The 26,536-nt window shown below is 41.2% G+C and overlaps 1 protein-coding gene across 8 annotated transcripts in view; it reads right to left on the reverse strand.

The window, feature by feature from the left end:
• LOC129764724 (protein phosphatase 1 regulatory subunit 16A) overlaps nt 1–26,536 on the reverse strand; it is a 639,202-nt gene that overhangs the window by 540,135 nt on the left and 72,531 nt on the right. For 7 of the 8 annotated variants that reach the window (XM_055764137.1, XM_055764138.1, XM_055764134.1 and 4 more), the window contains one exon: nt 6,969–7,857. The gene's annotated coding sequence lies outside the window, so the exon portion shown is untranslated. The remainder of the gene's footprint in view (nt 1–6,968; nt 7,858–26,536) is intronic. The other variant, XM_055764136.1, reaches the window with a different exon arrangement.

Raw genomic sequence — 26,536 nt, forward strand, 5'->3', positions numbered from 1 at the left:
AAAACGAAAGCGTTACGCCGGAGAACGAGATTTTGAGCGTTAATAGATCCTAAAAAAACTGAACGAAACAGTATGATAAACAATTCATTCGAAAGATAAAATGTCTACGCGTTATATACTTGTTACTTTTTGATCCAAAAATTTGTTTCAATAGCCCTAAAATTACTTTCAAAACAGGCTATTGAAATCACACCAATCGGTATATAAACGAGTGCCGCTCGGAAATCCACTCAGTTATAATTGCGCAACGATTGAGGTACGATCGCTGGAATGGATGGATGCTTCCCTAACACAAATTTCAAAACCATGGAGCCTGGGGAAATCAACATTGCAAAACAGATTCAAGCTGCGGGTACTTTTGTACTCGCTTGCGTTTCTGGAAATCCCTAACACAGACTTCAAAACCATGGAGCCAGGGGAAATTGGCATAGCAAATTAGTTGCAAGCAGCGGGTACTTGTGTATTCGTTTGCGTTTCTGCAAATTGAAATGTTTCTCCAACACAGACTTCAAAACCATGGAGCCAGGGGAAATTGGCATAGCAAATTAGATGCAAGCAGTGATACTTTTGTGCTCGTTTGCGTTTCTGCAAATTGAAATGTTTCTCTAACACAGACTTCAAAATCATGAAGCATGGGAAAATCGTCATAGCAAAATAGATGTAAGTAGTGGGTACTTTTGTACTCGCTTGCGTTTCTGGAAATCAGAATTGTTTCCCTAACACAGACTTCAAATCCATGGAGCGAGGGGAGATTGGCATAGGAAATTAGATGCAAGCAGCGGATACTTTTGTATTCGTTTGCGATTCTGCAAGTTGGAATGTTTCTCTAACACAGATTTCAAAACCATGGAGCCAGGGGAAATTGGCATAGCAAATTAGATGCAATCAGTGATACTTTTGTGCTCGTTTGCGTTTCTGCAAATTGGAATGTTTCCCTAACACAGACTTCAAAATCATGAAGCGTGGGAAAATCGGCATTGTAAAATAGATGTGAGCTGCGGGTACTTTTGTACTCACATGCGTTTCTCCAAATCGGAATGTTTCCCTAACACAGATTTCAAAACCATGGAGCTAGGGGAAATAGGCATAGAAAATTAGATGCAAGCAGCGAGTACTATTGTACTCGGATTGACTATGGATTTGATATGGTATAATACGGTGTAGTGGATATTATATTACATATCGAAGAAATACATTTATAAAAGCAGCGTCATAAAATTTTTCGTTCACAAATGCTGCAATAGATCGTCGTTATTGAGAAATTGAAATTGTTGGGAAGTGGGTCTTATTTTCGCTGTGTAATTCTTCCTCCATTCCTTCTCAAGCGTTAATAATCCTGCTCCGGTTCAACGATGATTCCAATAGTTGGGGCTTGGGACTATTTGCTTTGAACGTTAATAATTCTTTTCCTGTTAAACAAAGTGGTATGATAATCACTTTATTCGAAAGTTGAAACGTCTAAGATTTATATGCTTGTTACTTGTTGATTGCTAAGTCAACGTTAGTTCTACGTCCACCTTGCAGTTATATCAAAGATATAACCCACTTCCAGTTTTTAATCGTCGCTCTCTGCTCGCGATATTTGCTTACACCGCCGCAGCGAACATATCACAAAAAAAGGAATTGCTGACATGGCTGGGCTGAGGATAGACCGATATGGGCTAAGTTTATATTTTCAGTTTCACATCTCATACATATTATATATATTATATACATATAGCATTCTTTGAATGCGGATCCCGGAGACCGTTAATGTTTTTTGACGTGGGACTACGTCTAACCGGAGTATATGGGGGGTAAAATGAAAACCTGGACACAGAACATGCAGGAAAAAATGAAAGATTTCAAATGCTTATAACTCGAACATTTCTTACTGGATCGGAAAGATGTTTGCATTAATTGATACGGAATATTTCTACGCTTCTATCGCAATTAGTAAAATGTTATATTTCATTACATAAACAATTGAATAACTGTGAAATATTAAGCTTTATCTAAACGCCCTAACTGCCTAGTTTTGATTGGCCCGATTTACGGTTTCCCGAACACAGACTGTGTTCGGGGATGTGTACATGCAAGTAGGGGATATTTTTGTTCCAACCGAGCTGTGTTTCCCTAACACGGACTTCAAAATCAATGTGCCTGGGGGAATCCACATTGCAAATACATGAAAGTCGGGAGTATGTTTATTCCGACTGAAATGTGTTTCCTAGACCTCAAATCCATGGAGCGTGCGGAAATTGGCATTGCAAATATATGCAAGTCGGTGGCATTTTTGTTGCGGCTGAAATGTGTTTCCCCAATACAAACTTCAGAATCAAGGTGTCTGGTGAAATTGGCATTGCAAATTCATGCAGGTCGGGTATATTTTTCTTCCGATTGAAATGTGTTTCTCTAACACAGCCTTGAAATCCAAGCAGCGTGGGGAAATTGGCATTACAAATACATGCAATTCGGGGGCATTTTTATTCCGGCTGAAATGTGTTTACCTATTACAGACTTATAAACGAAGGTGTCTGGGGAACTCGGAATTGCGAATATATGCAAATCGGAGGCATTTTTGTTCCGACTGAAATGTGTTTGTCTAACACTGACTTCAAAATCAAGATGTCATCATACCAAACGTAAAAGGACTGTCATTAAATTTACTTGTAACGAAGAACATAATCCATCCAAATGCATGAATTGACCTCACATGGCATTATACAATATTTTTACTCACAAAGCAAATATATTGAATTCAATTGAATTCGGAAATTGTTTCATTAAATCAAAAATTAAATCGATATAAACAAATGCTGGCTAAGCTAAGGTAGTCCCACGTCAACCTTGCGGTTATATCATAGATATAACCCACCCATTTTTTTATTCAGATCATCAGTGAAATGGGGGTTCCCGCAGCGGTCAATGGCTGAACGAAGTAGAAGTGGCGCGAATATGTTCCTGAGCGAATGTTGGACCTTTGGAGAGTGGGTTCCACTTATCAGCTAGTGGTGTTTCGTTGTCTCTTTCTCTCTCTTCGCAATTTCTTTACCTATCTACCTATTAGTACATATATCTTCAACAATTTTGTGACTGTTATGTGATACGTCATCGTTCGCATTCATCGCTTTCGATCGCCATAATCCCTCTCTCCCATTTTCTTTTTATATGTGTGGTGTGGCTGTGTAGAAGCAAAGAGTTTTGGTGTGGTTTTGCTCAGATATTTGCACTCGTCTCCCTTTACAGCGCCGTGTTTTCTAAAATGGATATCATGGGCCAAGCAAATATATCTAGAGATGCTCATACCGAAAGTTAATGTTGTGAAATTATGCTTGGGCCCCCAAATATTGGAAAACGTAGGGCCATCATTTGGCAATCTTTGAATACGCGTAGAGGAATACATTTCTACATATTCTGGCCAAACTTCAACTAAGTCGACTATGTGTTTAAAAAATAGGTAATGCAGTTTGTTGTAATGTTATATGTGTATTTATTATACAGGGTTTTCCAACTTTAAATTTCGAAAGTAAATTGAAATAAAACACACTTAGATATCGAATTTTGATGAAACTTTTATTTCAAATTAAAGTTTGGTTTATGCCATTATGTGTGAAATAAAACATCATTCAAATGTCCACCTAGGGCTTCCTCGCACACCTTGATACGGAACAGGTAACTTTCGATGACTTTTCGGCACATATGGGGCGGTATCTCGGTCATAACTTCACGAATGTTGTCTTTCAAATGTTCAAGAGTTTGCGGAGAGTTGGCATAGACACCGTCTTTCGCGTAACCCCACAAAAAAAAAAGATCTAGCGGGTTCAAATCGCATGATCTGGACGGCCAATTGGCATCACCGAAACGCGAAATTATGCGTCCCTCAAATTTCGTTCGGAATATGGCCATGTTCGGTCGTGTTGTGTGGCACGTGGCGCCGTCCTGCTGAAACCACATGTCGTCCGTATCCATATCTTCAATTTGTGGCAAAAAAATCGGTTAACATCCGGCCATAGCGCTCACCATTCACAGTTACCGTCTCGCCGTCCTCATTTTCAAAGAAATACGGTCCGATGACTCCAGACCATACTGCGCACCAAACAGTGACTTTTGGCGGATGCAATGACCTCTCAACAATCACGTGTGGATTTTCTGAGCCCCATATACGGAAATTTTGGGTGTTCACATAGCCACCGAGCTCGAAATGTGCCTCATCGCTGAAGAAAATTTGATGCGAAAATTCAGCATTTTGCTGCTGTTGTTCGTTCACCCAATCGACGTATGCCCGACGCATTCCATGGTCACCACGCTCTAATTTTTGTACCAGTTGTACTTTATATGGATGTAGGTGCAAGTCCAAATGCAAAATTCGCCACAATGATGTGTTTGACAAGCCCAATTGCTGAGCACGCCGTGGAATCGAAACATTCGGGTCATCCTTCACACTGGCAGCAACAGCAGTAATATTTTCGGCCGAACGCACATTACGATGATGCACAGGTTTCACAATATCCGCTACGGATCCAGTTTGTTCGAATTTACGCACTACATTAGCGATTGTGTGCTCTGTAGTCCGTCCATGACGACCAAAATCCGTCCGTAATGCTCGAAAAACATTTGCCGGTTTTTCATCATTTTTATAGTATAATTTAACAAAATTAACACGTTGTGCGATGCTAAAACGATCCATATTGTAAAATGGCAGACATTCAACTAACGATATGACGCTTTGGTTGACAGCTATGTCAAACGGTTGTCAGCGCAGGGCTGTATACTTTCGGAAGCCCGAAATGGAAAACCCTGTATATGTATGTACATATTTTGTATGTTCTTTACGCTTTCAATTAATGGAAATTCTTCAGAAAGTATGAAAAAACTTTTAGAGGATTTCACTCGGTTACCTTCTAAGGTTTCCAAAGATGACTTTCCGCTCTCACGATTGGATTTCTATATAGCGTACATGCAATGAACAGCATAATTTATATCCGGATCGATTAATTTTAAAGGAGTTCTCTCGGTTACCTTCTCAGGTTTCCTAAACATGACTCTCCGGCGTAGCAATTGGAGTTTCATAAAGAAAATGCGCAACGATAAACAATTTACATTTCTTGTTAGATTGATTTTATAAGATTTCTCTTGGTTACCTTCTTGGGTTTCCCACAGTTTACTCTCCACCGTCCCGATTGCGAGTACGTGCGATAAATAATATAATATATAGCCGGTCCGATAAGCTTCACAGGTTTTCCTTCTCAGGATACCTAAAGATAATCTTTGCCACGTATTGTGACACATAAGATTTCGGGAGTTCGACTTCGTAAAATGATCGATAATTTGCGTTTACATAATCACATCACTTACCACAGTGATTCCTAATTCTTACCTCTTCCCACTAACAACTATCCCTCCCATGGTTTTCGCTAGCGAACCACGCTATAGAGGCGACCCTTCTGGCTTTCGGGCGGCGAATATCATACTAACATTCCTTCCCTTCCCCTGGTGACTGTAAGGACGTGGCCGGCGTCGTTATTGACCATTTAAAGCTCGGATCACCGGAAATTGCCCAACGAGAATGATTTGCTAGTCCCAAGCGTCATTCTGTGTGTTCTTTGTGCAATTTGGTTGGTTCAGGTCAATCACGGAGAGCAACTACGAATTGTACAGTCTACCCAAGCTCAAGCTCAGCTCAAGCAAGCTGTGGAAACATTCTATGCGAAAATTGTGTCTGAGAATGATTCAATATTATGATTAGCTGACCTAGCAATTATTGTCTTCTATTGTCTAATATTGATCGTGCAAGGTGCCCAATATGATAGTATTTTTTCTGTAGCTGTCAGACTGAGTCATCAGATCAAAATCGACTTTTCTGGTTAATTTGACGAGGAGTTGACATATGTTAAAATTATTCATATACAAAACATCAAGCGTGTGATCTTTCAAACGACTTTCAGACCTCCATAAGAATGAACGAAATTAGCAATGCGCTGCTAGCCATAGGGTTCACGATTGCCACAATGCGGACCCATTGCAAACGACATAAAACGTCGATTAAGTGCCTCCCCGCTACAAACGCCGTTACCACTCCAAGGAGGAAGCATTCACCCACGACACAAGTCGGCAAGCAAAAGCCTACACACAAAACTGGCTGCACCATTTGGCACCACGTTCACGTAAGAGGGCTTTCTCCCACACCGTCGCGGAAGCGCTTGTACACATGGCTACGGGATAAAATGCACTTGATTACCTCGCCACCCCTCTCCCCACCCATTCAGGAACAAACAAAAACAGGTCATGTAATGGGAAGCAAAAAATGAAAAATAAGCTGCTCATATGGGCGCAGCAGACATGCTCTTGTTGGGTATTCACTGCAATTTCAGCTGTTTTTTCTTCTGTCTGTTCTGTGTGCCCTCTGCATGACGAAATAGAGATGGTTACAATTGATAAGAACACCACCACACCAACACACACACACATACACACACACAATTTGATTCGCGACCGATTGGCAGGAGAGAGAACCCGTATCATGATGTCTCGTGCTGTCGATGTGATCGGTTTCCGTCGACAAACACCGGGTAGGGGGACCGCCGATAAGATTGATGATAATACATATGTTTGACCTCGTTGATAATCCGGAGCCACCAACGCACCGTGTTATCAGCCTCCGCCACCGCACTGTTCGCACCGGAATCCGGTGTGTGACTGGCTGTCTGTGTGTGTGCGTGTGCACTCAATGACAAAGCCCTCAACAGATGATAATATTTCCAAACCACATGGGGCGAAACAATCTGGTTCAAGGATTGCGCCACGGTGGTGAGCAATTCTCACGCGCCTTCGGCGCCTATCGTAGAAGATCTTAGAACGAATGAACCAATGAAATATTAGGTTCCAACCGGTTGCGGTAGCAACCGGAACCTCTAATCATGCCCTCGCGGACATTCTATCACGGGAGAGGGAACCATAAAACTAGTTAAGAAGGATGCACGACTTACCTTCAAATCTCGGAACGTATAAAATCCCCCAGCGAAGAATGACAGTGCGGCAGCAAATTCGCAAACCGGTTCCTATGCGCAAAAAACACCGCGTGTTGTGTCTTTTCGCCGACGAAGATGAGGAAGCACGAGGCAGGGGAGAGATTTTATAGTAAACTAGTTTGTAACCAACGAAACAACTTCAGCACTAGACACTGGGTATGTAACTATTCTCCCCTCACACAGCAACAACAACGCCAATGCGTACCGTTTTCTTGCGGAAAAACTCCTTTTCCATAAAACCTGCGTTGCGTGCGTTGCAACTTTCGTTTTTCGAAAACCGTAAGCCAACGCACCGATGCTCCTCCTCCGGTGCTCCACCAGATCCAAACACCACCCTAACAATCGAACAGCTCCGCTTTCGATACAAACACAATTTGCGATTTTTTTTCAGCTTTATTTTTGCACAGGTAATATTTTTTCCGCTGCTATTACCTCACCTCGTCGTATTCATTTTTCTTTTTTTTTTTTTGCGCGCTCTACACGAACAATCACTTTTCGCACTGTTTTTTCCCCTGTTTTATTCACTCACTGCGCTGTTGTTGCGTTGCAGCAACAAAAACCAAAACAACTACAAATCTAACAAAACACGAACAAGAGCACTTTGTGTATTGCTTTCCGGTCCACAGCTGCGAAATCTGGTACAAACGCGAACGCGTTTTCGGTTGGCTTAACTTCGTCGTTGTCGGAGAGCTATGGCCGCTGCTGCCACAGTTAATGTCGGGTTTCTGTCGAGCGGAGTTGGAGCGCGTTGGAACTCCTCACTGCACTGGTTCCACCACCATCGAGAAACACGTTGACACTTGGAGTAAGATAAAAAAAGACACAGCACCGCGTTGTTGTCGCCTATCTGGAATTGGCCCAGAATTGTAGGGCAGATAGAAGATAAGAAAAAGAAGAGAAGAAGAAGGTCAACATTATAAAACGGATTTAACATGGTATTGCTGTAAAAAAGGGGGAAATTGGGGGGTCACGGCATCAAACCTCTTAGCTTGGCTAGGAGGTGAAACACATTAACAATACATTTCAGAATCACTACATGACAACGATGGCGTTGAAATAGCATCTCACACAGATTTGTACTAGGTTCTAGGTTTCGTGGTCGTTCGAGAACTGGATAAAATCTCTGCTAAGAGATGTTTCCCCATTCTTAAAGTGCGTTCAAATTAGTGAAAAATACCTATTATATCAAGATACATATTGTCGAGTTGAATACCCGTGCGGCTTAATTTTTTTATTTATTTTTTTTTATTTATAATGATACTACATCCCATTGAGAGATTAGATCTTCTTCACAATTTTTCGCCAATAGTCCCGATCCATGGCTGGAGTTCTCCAACTCCCGGCTGCACCGATTCTTGCCAAGTCCTGCTCCACCTGGTCCAACCACCTTGCTCGCTGGGCTCCTCTCCTTCTTGTTCCTACCGGATTCGATGCGAACACCATCTTTGCAGGGCTGCTGTCCGGCAATCTTGCAACATGCCCTGCCCATCGCACTCGTCCAGCCTTGGCGACTTTCTGAATGCTGGGTTCGCCGTAGAGTTGCGCCAGTTCGTGGTTCATTCTCCTTCTCCATACTCCGCTTTCCTGTACACCACCGTATATTGTTCTGAGCACTCGGCGTTCGAAAACTCCAAGCGCTTGTGAGTCCTCTTCAAGCATCGTCCATGCTTCGTGCCCATAGAGAACAACCGGTCGAATTAGGGATTTGTACATGGTACACTTCGTACGGGGTCGGAGTTTGTTGGACCTCAAGGATTTGCGGAGCCCATAGTAGGCACGACTTCCATTGACAATGCGTCTTCGAATTTCACGGCTGTTGTTGTTGTCAGTTGTTATCAACGAGCCAAGGTAGACAAATTCCTCTACCACCTCGAGCTCGTCGCCGTCGATCACAACACTACTACCAAGAAGAACTCTGTTGCGATCAGTCCCTCCAGCTAGCATGTATTTAGACTTAGACGCATTGATCCCAAGCCCAATCAGCCCTGCTTCGTGTTTCAGTCGGGTATACAAGTCGGCTACCGTCGCATGTGTTCTTCCGATTATGTCCACGTCGTCGGCGAAGCAGATAAACTGACTAGACTTGTTGAAAATCGTGCCCCGCATGTTGAAGCCCGCTCTCCGCATAACACCGTCCAGCGCCACGTTGAAGAGCAGACAGGAGATTCCATCGCCTTGTCGAAGTCCCCTGTGAGTCTCAAATGATTCCGACAGCTCACCTGAGATCCGCACACTGCACCGCACACCGTTCATCGTTGCCTGAATCAGTTTTGTCAGCTTTCGGGGAAAGCCGTGTTCGTCCATGATCCTCCATAGCTGTCGTCGGTCGATTGTATCATATGCGGCCTTGAAGTCGACGAAGATGTGGTGTGTAGGGACCTGACACTCGCGGCACTTTTGGAGGATCTGCCGCAGTGTAAAAATCTGGTCCGTCGTCGAGCAACCGGGCATGAATCCGGCCTGATAACTTCCCACAAATCTACTTACTATTGGCGATAGGCGGCGGAAGAGGATCTGAGACAAAATTTTGTAGGCACCATTCAGGATTGTGATGGCACGATAGTTCCCACAATCCAACTTGTCGCCTTTTTTATAGATGGGGCAGATTACCCCGTCCTTCCACTCCTCCGGTAGCTGTTCTGTGTCCCAGATCCTGACTATCAACCGGTGCATACACTCTACAAGTTTTCTCGGACCTCCCTTGAAGAGCTCCGCTACGAGGCCATCCTTACCAGCTGCTTTGTGGTTCTTGAGCTGATTAATGGCCTCCTTAACTTCACCCATCGTCGGGGGTGGTACGTCGTCGTTGTTCATTGCACCGGTGTAGTCCTCCTCAACGCCGTCTAGGTCTCCTGTCTGCGCGCTGTTCAGGTGTTCATCGTAGTGCTGCCTTTCGATCACCTCGCGTTCGTTCGTCAAGATGCCTCCTTCCTTGTTTCTGCACATTTCGGCCCGCGGCACAAAGCCTTTGTGCGAGGCGTTTAGTTTCTTGAAGAACTTCCGCGATTCTCGAGAACGATAAAGCAGCTCCATCTCCTCACACTCTTTCTCTTCCAGGCGGCGCTTTTTTTCCCGAAAGAGATGTGTTTGCTGCCTTCGTTTCAGTCTGTATCGTTCCACGTTTTGTCGAGTCGCTCGTTGCAGCATGGCTGCGCGTGCTGCATCCTTCTCGTTCAGGAGCGCTCGGCACTCGTCGTCAAACCATTCGTTCCGTTGTCCTCGTTGTTCATACCCGATGACGGTCTCTGCTGTGCTGCTAATTGCTGATTTTAAGGAGTTCCAGCATTCATCGAGGGGAACAGCATCCAGTTCGTCTACCCCCGGTAACGCAGCTTCAAGACGCTGCGAGAATGTTGCAGCAACGTTCGGCTCCTGTAGTCGTCGTAGGTGGTACCGTGGTGAGCGCTGGTGTCTTATGTTATTGACGACTGACAGTTTAGAACGCAGTTTGACCATCACCAGGTAGTGGTCTGAATCGATGTTAGCGCCACGATAGGTTCTGACGTCGATGATATCCGAGAAGTGCCGACCGTCGATCAAAACGCGGTCAATTTGTGTTTCTGTTTGCTGTGGTGATCTCCAGGTGTAACGGTATTGGAGGCTGTGCTGGAAGAAGGTGCTACGTATGGCCATGTTCTTGGAGGCAGCGAAGTCGATAAGTCTTAGGCCGTTTTCGTTGGTTCGCTGATGGGCGCTGAACCTACCAATTACCGGTCTGAATTCCTCCTCCTGGCCGACCTGAGCGTTCAAATCACCGATGACGATTTTGATGTCGTGTTTTGGGCAGCGATCGTATTCACGCTCTAGCTGCGCGTAGAATTCTTCTTAATCGTCATCGGTGCTTAATATGAGATATGAATCTCAGAGTTAACTAAGAGAAAGAGGGTCTCCGTAGCCACATTGGTTGCGCGTTCGCTTAGTAAGCGATCGATCGTGAGTTCAAAACTCAGGACCCTCATTGACCATCTTTGTGTTGTTACAGAATAGCTACGTCCACGCAACAATCATCAGCGATGGAGATCGATCCACGGTCGAAATAGGATCGATTCATCCATACAACTGCTCTGCTCTGCAAGACACATTGGGCTGCTGTTCTATAAATAACTCAACAATGATCAATCAACTGTCTCTGCTGTCCGGTGGTCCAACTGGATAATGGAAGAACAGAAAGAATACTCTTACGCCTAAATGGCTACTGTGTGAATGTACCATATGTAATGGTATAGAAGAAATACTGGCGAACGGCAACTGTGTAATGTGCTGATTATAGATATGATAACCATGTGACATGTACACGATTAAAATTCGGCTCTGTTACAGCTAAAATGCTAATGAGCCTTAAATAAATAAATGGGATAAAAAAACTAAGAGAACTAAAGTTACGAATTCCGTATGCCAAACTATGAATCTCTGTGGAGGCGACCTGACGTAGTGGTAACCTCCGTACCTCTTAGAGCCCCCGCAGACTGCAGACTTTTGTCGGTCGATAAATTGGTCGGACGACCTTATCAGTATGGAGCGATATGCATATGCGCACACTACATCGATTCAGGGCCGGCCGATAAAAAAGTTTGATAGGTCTCCCGATTACATTCAAACTATTCGGTCGGTCAACTATCGGCCGTCCGCTTAATCAGTACTGGCTCGCATCGATCTACGCATACACGACGATTGTTTATCGACCGACAGTTCAATTCGCTCCCAATTCGCTCTCAATTTTGGTATCTGACATACGTGCCGTGCGAATCACTGAGAATGGGATGCACCCAATGCTCTCTGACTCTCTTTTTGATTTTCCTTCACCGTTCTCTTCTCCGTTGTCAAACACAAGTTAAATATAGTCTTTCGAGAATATTCGGCCGACAGTTGGCTAGTGTGCGCACCCTTTACAAACCCGACTGTTTGGTTGGCTCGGTGTGCGCAGCGTTGCCAATGTTCCAGTTTAAACTGGATTCTTCCAGTTTTTTTTCTCGATCCAGTCATCCAGTTGAACCCTAAAATCTTCCAGTTTTTTGGAATATCGTCCAGTTTTATCCAGTTTTTTCATATGTGTGCCCTAGTTTTATCCATTTTATGTAAAATAAATTTACAATGACAAATATTATCTGTCCCTCCCTCTTCCTATACCTTGTGTAATTTTATTTTCTTACATTTATCATTCGACCTTGGATCAATCTCTCTTTTCTACGACAGGCGAGGTTGTAATTCGGTTTTTCCCATTTTGTTCAATCGGTCGGTGTTTCGTCGAAAATTCCAAAACGAAGAGCTTTCCCGAATGGTGGAAACTTATCGAACTATTTTAAAAACAGGGTATAACTCAATTGTAATTTTTTTTAACAGCCCACCCAAGAATAAATGTGCTACATTGTGTTCCAATTTATATAAATATCGGATGTTCCAAACCATTCTAAAGTTCAGACCAATTGATCTACCATTCCACTCGCGACTGGTACAATGTCCATAGAAAGAGAACTTACCCAAAATAGTTCATAGAGTCCGAAAGCTATGCAGGTTCTGAGTTTATATACCCATCAGGATCTGAAACATTCTGAAGTTTAGAAGGTCATAGAGTAAATGGTTTCCATTTTTTTTTCCCCAAAATATATTTTTTATTAAGGCACATGTGGCGTTAGCCTGACGGGGCCGGGAGTCCAATATTTTGACAATTTTTGTCTTACAACTATATTAGTAATATGTAACCGATTACTCGCGGTTGGCTCGAGGTTAGTATTACAAGTGTTCTCATAATTGGTATGTTGCAGTCTTCGATGCTCTGTACGTGTGCCCGACACGGGATACTTCCTATTGGGATGCAGATGACCATTAATCAGCAACGCCCCCCTAGTCTGTACCTCATATCTAGCGTGGTGCGTCTTTCTCGACTCGAGGAATCCAGGATAGAATGGTCACTAGCCGGCGCAATCATCAGCTCGTGTAGAGTTGTCATGAGCGGTACAACCTTTGGCTCTTGTTAAATGATCAGTGGACTGCACAACCTTCGGCCCGTGCAACTGTAAAAAGTGTGTGTGTGTATTGCCGCGACTAAGTAAAAGTTTATCGATCGGATAGGAGGGATATGAAACGGGGACACAACGAAAGAAACATCATTAAACGTTGACATCGGCGTTTCTGAGGAACAGGTATAGATGAAGCAGAAGATCAGGATCCCGGCTACCTAAGATATCCCGGACGGGGATATCCGATTGTCTGCCTTTTGCTCTCAGTGCTCTAGAGAGCTGAGAGCGAGCAGCATGGAACCGGATACACGACCAGACAACATGCTCGATGTCGTGGTAGCCATCGCCACAATCACAAAGATTGTTTGCTGCGAGCCCAATGCGATAGAGATGCGCGTTTAGGTTGTAGTGATTGGACATAAGCCGAGATATCACGCGAATGAAATCACGACCTACATTCAATCCCTTGAACCATGCACTCGTCGAGACCTTAGGGACAATCGTGTGTAACCAACGACCGAACTCATCTTCACTCCACATGCGCTGCCAACTAACGAGTGTGTCCTGACGAGGAATGTGAAAAAATTCATTATAGGCAATTTGCCTTTCAAAAAGTGTGCCTTCTGAAGCGCCCACCTTAGCTAGCGAGTCCGCTTTCTCATTCCCCGGAATCGAGCAATGAGAGGGAACCCATGCTAAGGTAATCTTGAATAATTTTTCGACCAAAACACTCAATAGATGTCTTATTCTTGTTAGGAAATAAGATGAGCGTTTATCAACTTTCATTGAGCGGATTGCCTCTATTGAGCTGAGACTGTCTGAAAAAATAAAATAATGGTCGATGGGCAGTGTTTCAATGATCCCTAGAGCATAGTATATCGCACCCATTTCTGCGACATACACGGAACAAGGATCTTTGAGTTTGAAAGAGGCACTGGAATTTTCATTGAAGATGCCGAAGCCAGTGGACCCGTTTATGTATGAACCGTCAGTAAAGAACATTTTATCAGATCCAACTTTCCCATATTTTTCCGAAAATATCGACGGAATAACATTGGAGCGTAGGTGATCTGGTATTCCATGGATTTTTTGTCGCATCGAGGTTAGGACAGATCAAAAATGACAGAGGAATTGCAAAAGTATGGGAAGCAAACTTGGTTGGAGATGCCTGGTGAAGGGTGCACGTCGTGGGTAAGGTACTCATGGTATAAAGACATAAAACTTGACTGAGGAGTCAGTTGGAGTAGATTTTCGAAGTTATCAATCACCAATGGATTCATGATCTTGCAACGGATGAGAAATCTGTAGGATAATTCTGTGAACCGAAGAGTAAGCGGGGGTACTCCTGCCAAAACTTCGAGACTCATCGTATGAGTCGAATGCAAACACCCCATGGCTATACGCAAGCAACGATATTGTATCCTCTCCAGCTTGAGAATATGAATCCTGGCAGCTGATCGGAAGCAAAAACTGCCATATTCTAACACTGACAATATCGTTGTTTTGTACAACTGAATGAGGTCTCCTGGATGGGCACCCCACCATGTTCCGGTTATTGTTTGGAGAAAATTGATTCTTTGCTGGCATTTCTGTTTCAAATACGCAATGTGTCTCCCCCATGTACATTTAGAATCAAAATATACACCCAGGTATTTGAAAAACATAGTGTTGGATCGTTTTGCCGGATAGGTAAAGCTGGAATTGGGCGGGTTCGTGCTTCCTAGAAAAAACGACCATTTCAGTTTTCTCCGTAGAGAATTCGATACCCAGCTTGAGGGCCCACGTGAACAGATTGTTCAGGGTATCTTGCAACGACTTTTGCAGAGCGACGGGATTAGTACCCGTGATGGAAATAACTCCATCGTCTGCAAGTTGTCTCAGCGTGCAGTCTCTAGTTAGACAATCATCTATATCATTGACGTAAAAACTGTACAAGAGGGGGCTTAGGCAGGAGCCTTGCGGTAGGCCCATAAAACTGTAACGAGAAGATTTTAAGTTGCCATGAGAGAAATTCATGTGCTTTTCTGACAGTAAATTGTACAGGAAATTATTCAGAATTGGTGAAAGTCCACGATTATGAAGTTTCTCTGAGAGAATTTCCATGGAAACTGAATCAAATGCCCCTTTGATATCGAGAAAAACGGAAGCCATTTGTTCTTTGCGAGCAAATGCGATTTGGATTTCAGAAGATAGCAGCGCGAGACAATCATTCGTCCCTTTACCTCGGCGCAAGCCAAACTGCGTATTTGACAGCAAATTGTTCGTTTCAACCCACTTGTCCAAACGAAGTAGAATCATTTTCTCTAACAATTTACGAATACAGGATAACATTGCAATCGGCCTATACGAATTGAGATCGCAAGCCGGCTTGTTGGGTTTTCGTATGGCTATCACTCTCACTTGTCTCCAGTCATGCGGGACTATATTCAGCTCCAGAAACTTGTTGAACAAGTTCAGCAAACGCTGTTTTGCCAAGTCGGGAAGATTCTTCAACAAGTTGAATTTAATCTTGTCCGACCCCGGAGCTGAATTGTTACATGAGAGGAGGGCAATTGAGAATTCTACCATCGAAAAATTCTCATAATCGCATTGGAGCGGAATAACGCGTACGACGCTTTGTGCAGGAACAGAATCGGGACAAACCTTCCTTGCAAATTTGAAAATCCAACGGTCAGAGTATTCCTCACTTTCATTGGTATGGTTCCAGCCACGCATTCTCCTAGCCGTATTCCAAAGAGTACTCATAGCGGTCTCCCTTGACAAACCATTGACGAATTTCCGCCAATATCCACGCTTTTTTGCTTTAATCAGACCTTTTAGTTTGGCTTCTAGAGCTTGGTACTTTCGAAACCATTCCACTAATCCAGTTTTCCTGAATTTTTTGAAAGCGGATGATTTTTCAAGGTAGACCTTTGAACACTCCCTGTCCCACCAAAGTGATGGAGGACGACGTCGGAAAGTGGTAGCCGGTACACGTTTCTTTTGAGCTTGAAGTGCGCTATCGTAAATCAAACTTGATATAAAATTATACTCTTCAAGGGGAGGAAGTTCATGCATCGAAATGAATGCTTCAGATATTAATTCTGCAAATTTTCTCCAGTCAATATTCTTCGTGAGGTCATACGCAATATCGACTGACTCACTAGATTTTGATTCATTGGCGATCGATAAAATTATTGGTAGGTGATCACTACCGTGGGGATCTTGGATTACCTTCCATGTGCAATCCAGGGATAATGAAGAAGAGCAGAGAGATATGTCTAGCATGCTTGCCCGTGCAGGAGGGTTGGCTATCCTAGTTGCTTCCCCAGTATTTAAAACTGTCATGTTGAAGTTGTCGCACAGATCATAAATCAACGTGGCACGGTTGTCATCGTAGAGTGACCCCCATGCTGTTCCATGGGAGTTGAAGTCACCTAAGATTAACCGCGGCTCCGGCAATCCCTCGATAATATCAAAGAACTGATGGCGGCCTACCGTAGTCCTGGGAGGAATATATATCGAAGCAATGCAGAGTTCTTTGCCATTGATTTGTATCTGGCAAGCGACAACTTCAATGCCTGTAATCGATGGGATAGTGACTCTATAGAAGGAGTGACGTTCATATCGTTGTTTTGTACAACTGAATGAGGTCTCCTGGATGGGCACCCCACCATGTTCCGGTTATTGTTTGGAGAAAATTGATTCTTTGAAATGGTTTCCATTGATATAAATATAAAACCCAAGTATCCTTGCATCCGTTTACAACAAATGGATATTTGTTTTTCATAGTCACTCGAAGGAGTTTTAGTTCTAAATATAACTAATTTAATTAATTCAAACAAACCCCCCTAAATAGCTGATAGCTAAAATGCATAAAATGCATGTGAACCATAGTGTATATTTTTCAAGAAAGCATTGCATATTTTTTCAAAAGTACTTTCTCGAGCTAGAGGAAATATTCAAGGGTCCCTCATATTGATCTTGATACCGAAATTAGGTTTGTAAAACCCTAATATAAGATGTAAATTAGCAATGAATAATACAAAAAAAAATAAGAAAGATAGCCAACATTTGATAACTTCAATACCAAAGTAATACTTTAGCAACGTTGTTTGTGGTTATTTGAGTATTGAAATAACATTATGAGAAGTTGTTTATGGTATTTTTTTTTGTATTCAACCTCGTATCTCATGCTGATCCGTGCCTTTTTGAGGTATCGAACTATACGCTACGCTCTTCTATCAGCGATTTGATGCATTTTATGAAGCGATAAATACGAAACTCTTCAAGTTTTGCCCAAATAAAACCATCCCTCAAATATTGTTTCACAGTAATTACAGTTACAGTTTTATGAACTACATATAGACACTACACGAAGCCTAAAAAATCTATTTCTCAAGCATTGAAATGAGTAAAAAAAATCAATTTAGATAAATCATAGCCGGTCTTCTAAAAAAAAAGGTTTTACAGAATCCAGATTTCTTTCAGTTTTTTCAAAAATATTATTGGCAACCCTGGGTGAGCGCACTAGCAACCCAATCCGACCAAACTATCGGCTGAAAAAAAGTCTGCAGTGTGCGGGGACTCTTACGCTAAAGGTAACGAGTTCAATACTCACTCCCGACATTCTTCCAAAAAAAATAGAAGTAAAGTGACAAACCAGCCAAAAGTGTCGAAAGTCACTATAATAAAGAAAAAACAAACTATGAATCTAGTTTCTAGAAATGGTGATTTGGAATCATTGTTGTTCAAATTGAATCTAGAATACGTGTATGTTTCTAAATACAGGCAAACTTTTTTTTTGTACGAGGGATAGGAACCGCACAAAAACTCGTACAAAACTTCACTAGCAGCTTTAAAAAATAGTGTTCGCTACACAATTTGTGCGGTGAATAGGGCAACATAGTGAATTTGATCGAATGTGCGATAATTTGCGAAGTGGATAATTTAGACGCAAACGTCGAAAAAAACTAAATGGACGATAACTTCGTCAAATATGCTTCTTTTCATATACCGCACAAAAAAAAAACGCACAAGAATAGAAAATCGCACAAAAAAAATTGCACAAAAACAAAAAAAAATGTTTGTCTGTACATTCAGTCAAATAAACATCTGAAATTAATAATTTTCAAGCTGAACATTTTTCAGATTTTTAATTTTTTTTATATTAGGTTGGGAAAAAAGTAATCAATTATTTTTGGGTGAAATTCAAAACTATTTTTAATATGCTTCGGATTGTCCGATTTGATATTCTAAAGGTAGCTTCATAATGTCTCTATCGTAGAGGACTTGGTCCTTATTAGCGAAAAATCATAGCAATATTTTTTTACAATCTTTTCGTGATCCCAATTTCTTATCCCTCTGGAAATTTTCCAATGAGTGAAAAAGGTGATAATCGTTTGGTGCCAGGTCCGAACTTTATGGTGGATGCATTTGAATATCCCAATCAAGCCCTTGCGTTGCCCTGATGGAACACAACACCTCTTTTGTTGACCAATTCTGAACGTTTCTGGTCAATCGCTAGCTTTGAACCGTCCATTTGTTGACAGTAGAGATCATAGTTTGGTGTATTGCACTGAAAATAAAATTAAATAAAAAATTTACAAAAATTGAAAAAAAATACAAAACAAATAATTTTTTTTTAAATAAATTAAATTGCACGTATTTTACTGTTTCAGTATCGGTACCATAACCATCAATCACAATTTCAGTGGCATGACTTGCATTTTCGCATTTATAACATAAGTAGTGTAAAATGTATCGAATTTTCTCATTGTTGACCTCCATTGTTAACACCCTGTAACTCACAACTGAATAGAACAAACAAAAAAACAGCAAAAGATTTTTTTAGTGTGAAATGTCACCTTTACAACGAGCCTAAACTTGAAATAGTATGATCGCTATTACGCGAGGTGTTGTTCACTAAAGCCAGTCAACGAGAAAATAATGGATAACTTTTTCCCCAACCTAATAGTTGGTACTACTTTCTGTGGTGTTAATGCCAACTGTGAGCGCGATCTGTCATTCAATTTATTCATAGAACAACGTCTTGACAGCATTGAAGACACAAAAAACGAATTCGCTGCGTGAAATGAAGGCAATTCCTGAATACAGCTGGATTGTTCGTTGGAAAAAGTATATTGATAATGTAAAATTAGATGATAAATAAAGCATTTTCTTCAAAACCATAAATTCTCGTAAAATGTAAAAGACTGCCCAGCAAACATTAAATCGCATAACAAGCGTATATATATAACATCATATGCCCTAAAATTTGGTTGGCATATAATGCGCCTAACTGGCATACGCATGCAAAAGTGGAGGCCATATACATACATGGCAAATGCTTAATGAATTTATTTGGATGAATATGCAACTTTGACCGGCTATAATAGCGATTATGTTGAAACTGAATTGCGATCTAATATGAATATATTCATGAATTGTCAAAGCACCAAGTACGATTTTTGCCATACTCATATACGATTTATTACAGACATAGAAAAAAAACAAATGACGCAAAATATTTTCGTAAAATGTTTATTATAGCCTCACGAAATAATAATTGTTTGGTTGACTTGTGTTGGGAGTGGTATATGAATGTTTAAAATGGCACAGTTTGATGTTTGGTGAAAACTGCTCCGATGTGAGTTCAAACTCCGGTCGTCTGGATTATCATCCACCAGCTATCTCGCGCGGCTATCTGAAATTTAATTCAACAGCGGTTAAAACTTTCGAGTGCATCAGCATTTCATTGACATTTCAATATGATGTAATATGTTCTTTATTAGGATCTAATATGATTTACTGTTTCATGATTTTCTTCAGCATGCAACACGATTTACTACAGTACTGAATCGATTTAAATTATACGCTTATACGACATACAAACTGCATCAGCGTAATATACGCATATGATGCGGATTAAATATATTTTACGACAATGTACATAATAAAATTGATGTTTATTATACCGAATTGCGACTTAATTTGATAATGGTATATAAAATCGAGTTTATACATTTTATGCGATTTCAAATATACACGATACATACTTTGATTGATATTATATGCGATTATCATTTATTCGGATTTCTTGTAAGACTTGGCACGTGCAAAATTATACGATTTAATGTTTGCTGGGTGAATTGTAGTACTTTAACACGATAGTCGCGTGACCTAATGAGCTACCTGTGCAATCAACAAAGGTGTATTTTGAACCTCAAATGTCATTTTTACGTAAGACGGCGCATTAATAGTAGTGATCGCTTCATGCATAGCTGACTGCGTTTACCATGTCGCACTTGAAGATGCAAAAAAGTGTTTGAATGACAGCGGGTTCAGATGAATGGTTTGAACCCAGTAGTAATTACTGTGTTTTTCGTAGTATTATGTTGTGTTGTGTGCGGGTTGTGTGGTGTAGTCAAGTGTTCCATCGTCATCGGATTACATTCTTCGCGGTGGAGAAGTTTCACCCAAACAGAAAAAATAAGGATATTCGGAATGGTTGTTTGTTTTTGAGAGGCTTCAAACTTCTCAGTTCATTCGCCTCTAAAAATATTCGGGAGAATATGGATTTACAAATAAATTTTATTCAATAATGTAAAATTTATCATCATTGAATGTTTACTACCACGTTCCCACAAACAGTTCGACTTGCTTTGTCATTGTTAAGAATAATCAAGTTTAGCTTTTTGAGGAAACAGCTGTGCAATCCCAAATGAAATCGAACTAAAAATGCAGATTTTAAAATTTTTTATTCGTACGAAAGTTTGTATTCCGTTTGGGTTGGAGGACATATGAGTTTTCAACAGCATTTGGGAATTTTTTGACTCAAGTGTAACTTTTGAAAAGGGCGTATCGATTTTAATAAGAGAAATCTTTGATAATGTATACCTCAAAAACTATGAGTCCTACCGAAATATTGTCATAGAAAAAGAGTATTGTTGTTGAAACGTGAAAAAAAAATTACACTGAGAAAAAGAGTAGTGCCCTTTTTTTTTATTTACAAAATAAAACTTTAAAACTGTAAATTTTTACATATTACATGTTCTTTATCATTTTTTAATTTTTTTCATATAAAATAGAAATCATATAGAAAATTTTAAAAATAAGTTCGAGATGGTAAAATTATTTTTGACGAACTTTGTGGAGCCTCGAATTTTTATGATTTTTTGAAACTTCGAATTTTTGTTTATTAACAATCATTTTTAGCCACAAATTATGAATTTTGAAAAACCTTACAGAATTTCAAAATATGTAAACTTTTCTACAATATTACTTTGATAAAAGATCACACATTGTGATGTAGGAAAAAAAACCCGTTGGATTGAACCTCCTACAGGAACAAAAATGATGGTTATGACTAATGTTTTTGTTTGGTGCTTTTGTATTTTTTGTAATTTTCCTTAAAAAGGAACAACGGAAAGAAATAATTCTTGAAGATTGGAGTTTCTGTAACACCAATGGCTTTTGTTAAAAAATATTTTTTACAGCTTGGTCGTTGATGGGTTAATAGCAATCCTTCAAACTTGACGCTTATTACACAGACTTTAAACGTGCGTTTTTCTGGATGTATGATGAGAAATTGGGACCAAATACTCCGCACGTGTAATAAGAAAATCGTTTTCTCAGCGACAACTTTGCAGAAGCTAGGTTTTTCAGGATTGTAGAAGCTACCAGAAAAGAAGCAGCTGGAAAAAATGATTCCCGGAAGAAATCGGCCCGAAAATCAACTGCAACAGAACCAGGGTTGCCAAGTATAATTTAAAAAAATCTGAAAGAATGAGAATAAAAATCAGAATAAATCAGGATTGGGTTTGGTTTTTGGGTAACATCATTTTCAATCGAAGCATATATAGATTATATATATATATATATATATATATATATATATATATATATATATATATATATACGTCATCACAATCGACTCATACTGAGGAAAGCCAATAACATTAGAAGGAAGACTTAATGCATTCTATGCAACACGATTGCAGAAAGCGTGCAACCCAAATCAACATAAACCGAAGATAAGATCAATCCCAACAGCAATAAACCCAATAGCGATAAGGACATCAACGACAATGCAGAATTAGAAATAAACATAGACCGTAGATAGAGGAAACCACCAACAACGATATGAGCGGCGGCGATGAGAATAACTGCAGCAGCATGGCATGAGCACGTTTCTCGCTTGTTTCAAGAATACTAATAAACCAGTCTTAAGTCAGATGTCTTAGAGTTCACATTATTTTGTCCGAAAGCCCGCATAGGGTCTTTAACTGGCGTAGTTGGTAGTTCCGGTTGTGAACATGTCTAAGTGTTTTACATAGTGTAAAGTGCGTGTATGAATAACGCGACACATATCGGGGGAATACCGATACAACTACGGACACACAAGGATCCAATAGTTCACCTTTGTCGGAACATGAATCACACGTAAGTAACTTGTATTTTCATCAAGTGTTAACCCAATCATCAGTTCAAAGCATCAAGCAAAACGTTTTTAAATCCGATATAACTTAAAAGTTCGAATTAAAACTTTTATTCGAACATAATTTACGGCTCAAGCGCTAAGAAAACTGACGAAAAATGACGGATTCAATCCAAGAACAAATAAGGGAAATTATCCTTTTACTCGAAAATCAGCAAAAGCGACTTATGAATTTTGAATTACCATCAATGAGTAGTCATTACCACAATGCAGTACATAATTTTGATAAATTGAGGATCCCTGATCCTATTAGAATGATCCCAAATTTCTCGGGAGAGCCGAAAAGGCTAGTTTCATGGATTTAGTCGGTCGATAAAAAAATTGAGTTTGTTAAAACAATAATTAATAATGATCAATTGGTTAATGATGTTATGCCACTTTGGGTGGGCATCATTAGAGACAAAATTATAGATAAAGCTAATGACGTACTTGTTAGTAACCATGTTCAATTAGACTGACCGGTAATTAAATCTGCTTTAAAAGATTCTTTTGGCGACAAAAGAGATCTTTCTACACTTTGTACAAGTATCCCTTACTTGAAACAAGGTTCAAAAGATTTGACTTCGTATTATGAAGAGTGCCGAAACTTATTAGCTGATATAAAGGCGAAAATTTTGTTGAACGACGAGACAAAAGTATGCGCTGAAGTTCTTATAAAAACATACGAAAGCATGATTACAAATGCTTTCATAGATGGCTTACATGCGAATTTATCGTCATTATCTCGCATTTATCGACCTGATAGTCTTTTAAAAGCCTACGAAAGTGCTTTAGATCAATACAACGCCATACAAAGACGACGTGAAAATTTTCCACAAAGAATGGTCCCTTTTGCGAAAAACAATTCATTTAGAGAACAATCACAGCAGCAATCATATTTCAAAAAACCATTCAGAACAGATCACAAACAAAATCGACCTTCATTGATTAATACTAATCAGTTAGGTTCTTCGCGATTCATTAATCAAGAACAACCCACAAGAACAAATTATAATCAACGTTCTACCCCCAATTTCCAACCTTTTCAAAACAATCGAATTCATTACCAAGCAGCATTCATTCAGCTCGCGCAGTCCGAAGACATCGGTCGCAAATTTGTTCGCGTCTTTTATAAAGTGGAGATTATACCGTTATCAGTTCGTGGCTGGTGAAGTTATTTCGCCCTAACGGGGTTTCCTTTATTGCGCGAGTGAGGAGAGCAGTAATCACTACCAGCGTGAGGAAGAAGTCCTCCACGGCGGACGCGGTGCGTGTGCCGTATCATCGCTGTGTGTTTAGCATCGTCATCGATTCCATCATCGTGTTGTGGTGCGATATACCGTTGCATCTGTGCCGAGCGATTGCCACGCGGTTCGATTGAGACACCGCTTCATTTCATTCGCATTGGTGTGCGATTTAGGTATAATATATATTAGGTTTAGAAATACAAAAAAAAATAAAAATTATATTATTTTATATCTGCCGTAATGGCAGAAGGTCATGTTGACATGGAGATTGAAACTACTGTTTCCTCCTCACTAGCTACAACGGGGGCTGGGAAGTCGCTTAAACGCGTTCCCCCCTCAGAAGATGTCTCTTCAGAGAAAGAGGTAATCTACCTTAACAAGCCCCCCTCAAGAAAATTGGCAAACTTTTCCTCTTCGCCCCCTCAATCTCCCGCTCCCGCTTCCGCTCTACTACCGAACTTGCCTCCCAGCCCTACTGATCCCGCTCCCGTTCAACAATCGACCTCGTCCTCCCCCTCAGTTGTTACCTCTCCTCGTGTCAAGGTCTATCCAGACGATGCACTTGGAGCTGGTCCATGGGTTGTTTTTTTCCGGCCTAAACCAAAAGGAAAGGCAATTAATGTCATTCAGGTTTCGAAAGATCTGGCAAGATTATATTCCTCCGTGGTCGAAATCTCTAAGGTTAGACCGAACAAACTGCGTGTTGTCGTGAGTGATCGGAAACACGCGAATGCAATTGTGATCGACGAGAGATTCTCCCTAGAGTATCGCGTCTACGTGCCCTCCCATGACGTAGAAATCTCGAGGTGGTAACTGAAACTGGTCTGACGTGCGAAATGATAAAAGAAGGAGTTGGTAAATTTAAAAGACTCCCGTTGGTGGGTGTTAAAATTTTGGACAGCCGCCAACTAGGAAAAGTATCCCAAGAAGAGGGAAAAACTAAATTCACGCCGTCAGACTCGTTTCGAGTAACTTTTGCTGGTTCCGCTCTCCCTGACTACGTCATGGTGGGCAAATTAAGGCTTCCAGTGCGACTCTTCGTGCCAAAGCTCATGACTTGCCAAAAATGCAAGTCAGTTGGTCACACTTCAGATTATTGTGCCAACAAGGAGCGCTGTGCCACTTGCGGAGAGCAACATGAGGGGAAATCCTGCAGTGCGACTGAGCATAAATGTCCATATTGCGGGGGATCCCCACACGAGCTCTCAGTTTGTGAAACTTACAAGAGTCGCTGGGAGAAACAGAAGCGCTCTTTGAAGGAACGCTCGAAACGCACTTTTGCGGATATTTTAAAGGGCGCTTCGCCACTGGCCCAACAACAACAACCAATCAACACACAAAATGTCTTCGCCACGTTGCCCGTTGACGAAATAGAAGCGGACACAGTTAACGGGGGCACACCGTTCATTTTCCAAGGGAATCCCCGGCGCAAAAATGTGACCACTCCCAAAGTTCAAGGACAAGTCCCTCCGGTGATATCCCCTGTTAGCATGCCTAAAAAATCGAGTGCAGCGGACAAGCAAAATCAGGTTCCTCCTGGTTTCCGTGGGAATAATTCACCTTCGAATGGCCCAGCACTCGAGGGGACATCAAAAACCCCAACTGTCCCTGTTTTTCCGTCCAGTTCAACTTCCCAATCGGGATTTATAAAGTTGTCTGACCTTTTGGACCAAATCTTCAAGTGTTTTAATGTTTCCGACTCCATCAGAACCATTGTCATTTCAATGCTTCCAGTATTAAAGACAATTTTGCAACAATTGATGCAAACATGGCCCCTCCTTGCAATGATTATCTCTCTTGATGTCTAATTTAAATAGAGAGGTCGGAGATATCACTGTTTTACAGTGGAATTGTCGTAGTCTTATCCCTAAATTGGATACATTCAAATTTTTAATTCATAAGTTCAATTGTGATGTTTTTGCTCTGTCCGAAACTTGGCTTTCTTCGCGAGATGATCTCTCTTTCCACAATTTTAATATCATACGCTTGGACCGTGATGACAGATACGGAGGGGTGCTATTGGGTATCAATAAGTGCCACTCATTTTTTCGAATTGACCTTCCACCTATTGGAGGGATCGAAGCTGTTGCTTGTCATGCAAACATCAGAGGCAAAGACCTCTGTATTGTCAGCTTGTATTGGCCTCCGAGAGCTGCGGTTAGCCGCAATCAACTTGTTGACATGTGCTCACTCCTTCCTGAGCCACGATTGAACTCTCACGGAACTGCCTGGGGGGAACAGTACGACGACAATCGTTCATTGTTGATATATGACCTTTGTAACAGCTTCAATATGACCGTTTTGAACACTGGGGAAACAACACGTGTACCTAAACCTCCTGCTAACCCAAGTGCTCTTGACCTCTCGCTTTGCTCGAATTCACTATCGTTAGATTGCAAGTGGAATGTAATCCAGGACCCCAACGGCAGTGACCACTTGCCAATCAAAATTTCCATCACCATTGGTTCGAATTCTTCTGAATCTATAAACATGGCATATGACCTCACAAGACACATTGACTGGAAAAAATATGCGGACGCAATTGCTCTAGCCATCAATTCCAGAGATGGTTTGCCTCCATTGGAGGAGTATAACTTCCTTTCTCGTTTGATATATGACAGCGCGGTTCGGGCTCAAACGAAACCCATCCCAGGCTCCACTTTTCGTCAAAGGCCTCCCAATCCATGGTGGGATAGCCAATGTTCCAAGCTTTATCAGGATAAATCGAACGCATTTAAAGCTTTTCGGAAACGTGGAACCATTGAGAATTTTCAAACGTATTTGGACCTTGAAAATCAGTTCAAAAATTTGATCAAAGGGAAAAAACGTGCTTATTGGCGAAATTTCGTGGGAGGTTTGTCACGA

This window comes from Toxorhynchites rutilus, chromosome 2, assembly GCF_029784135.1.
Source record: "Toxorhynchites rutilus septentrionalis strain SRP chromosome 2, ASM2978413v1, whole genome shotgun sequence".
NCBI classification, from domain to species: Eukaryota; Metazoa; Arthropoda; class Insecta; order Diptera; family Culicidae; genus Toxorhynchites; species Toxorhynchites rutilus.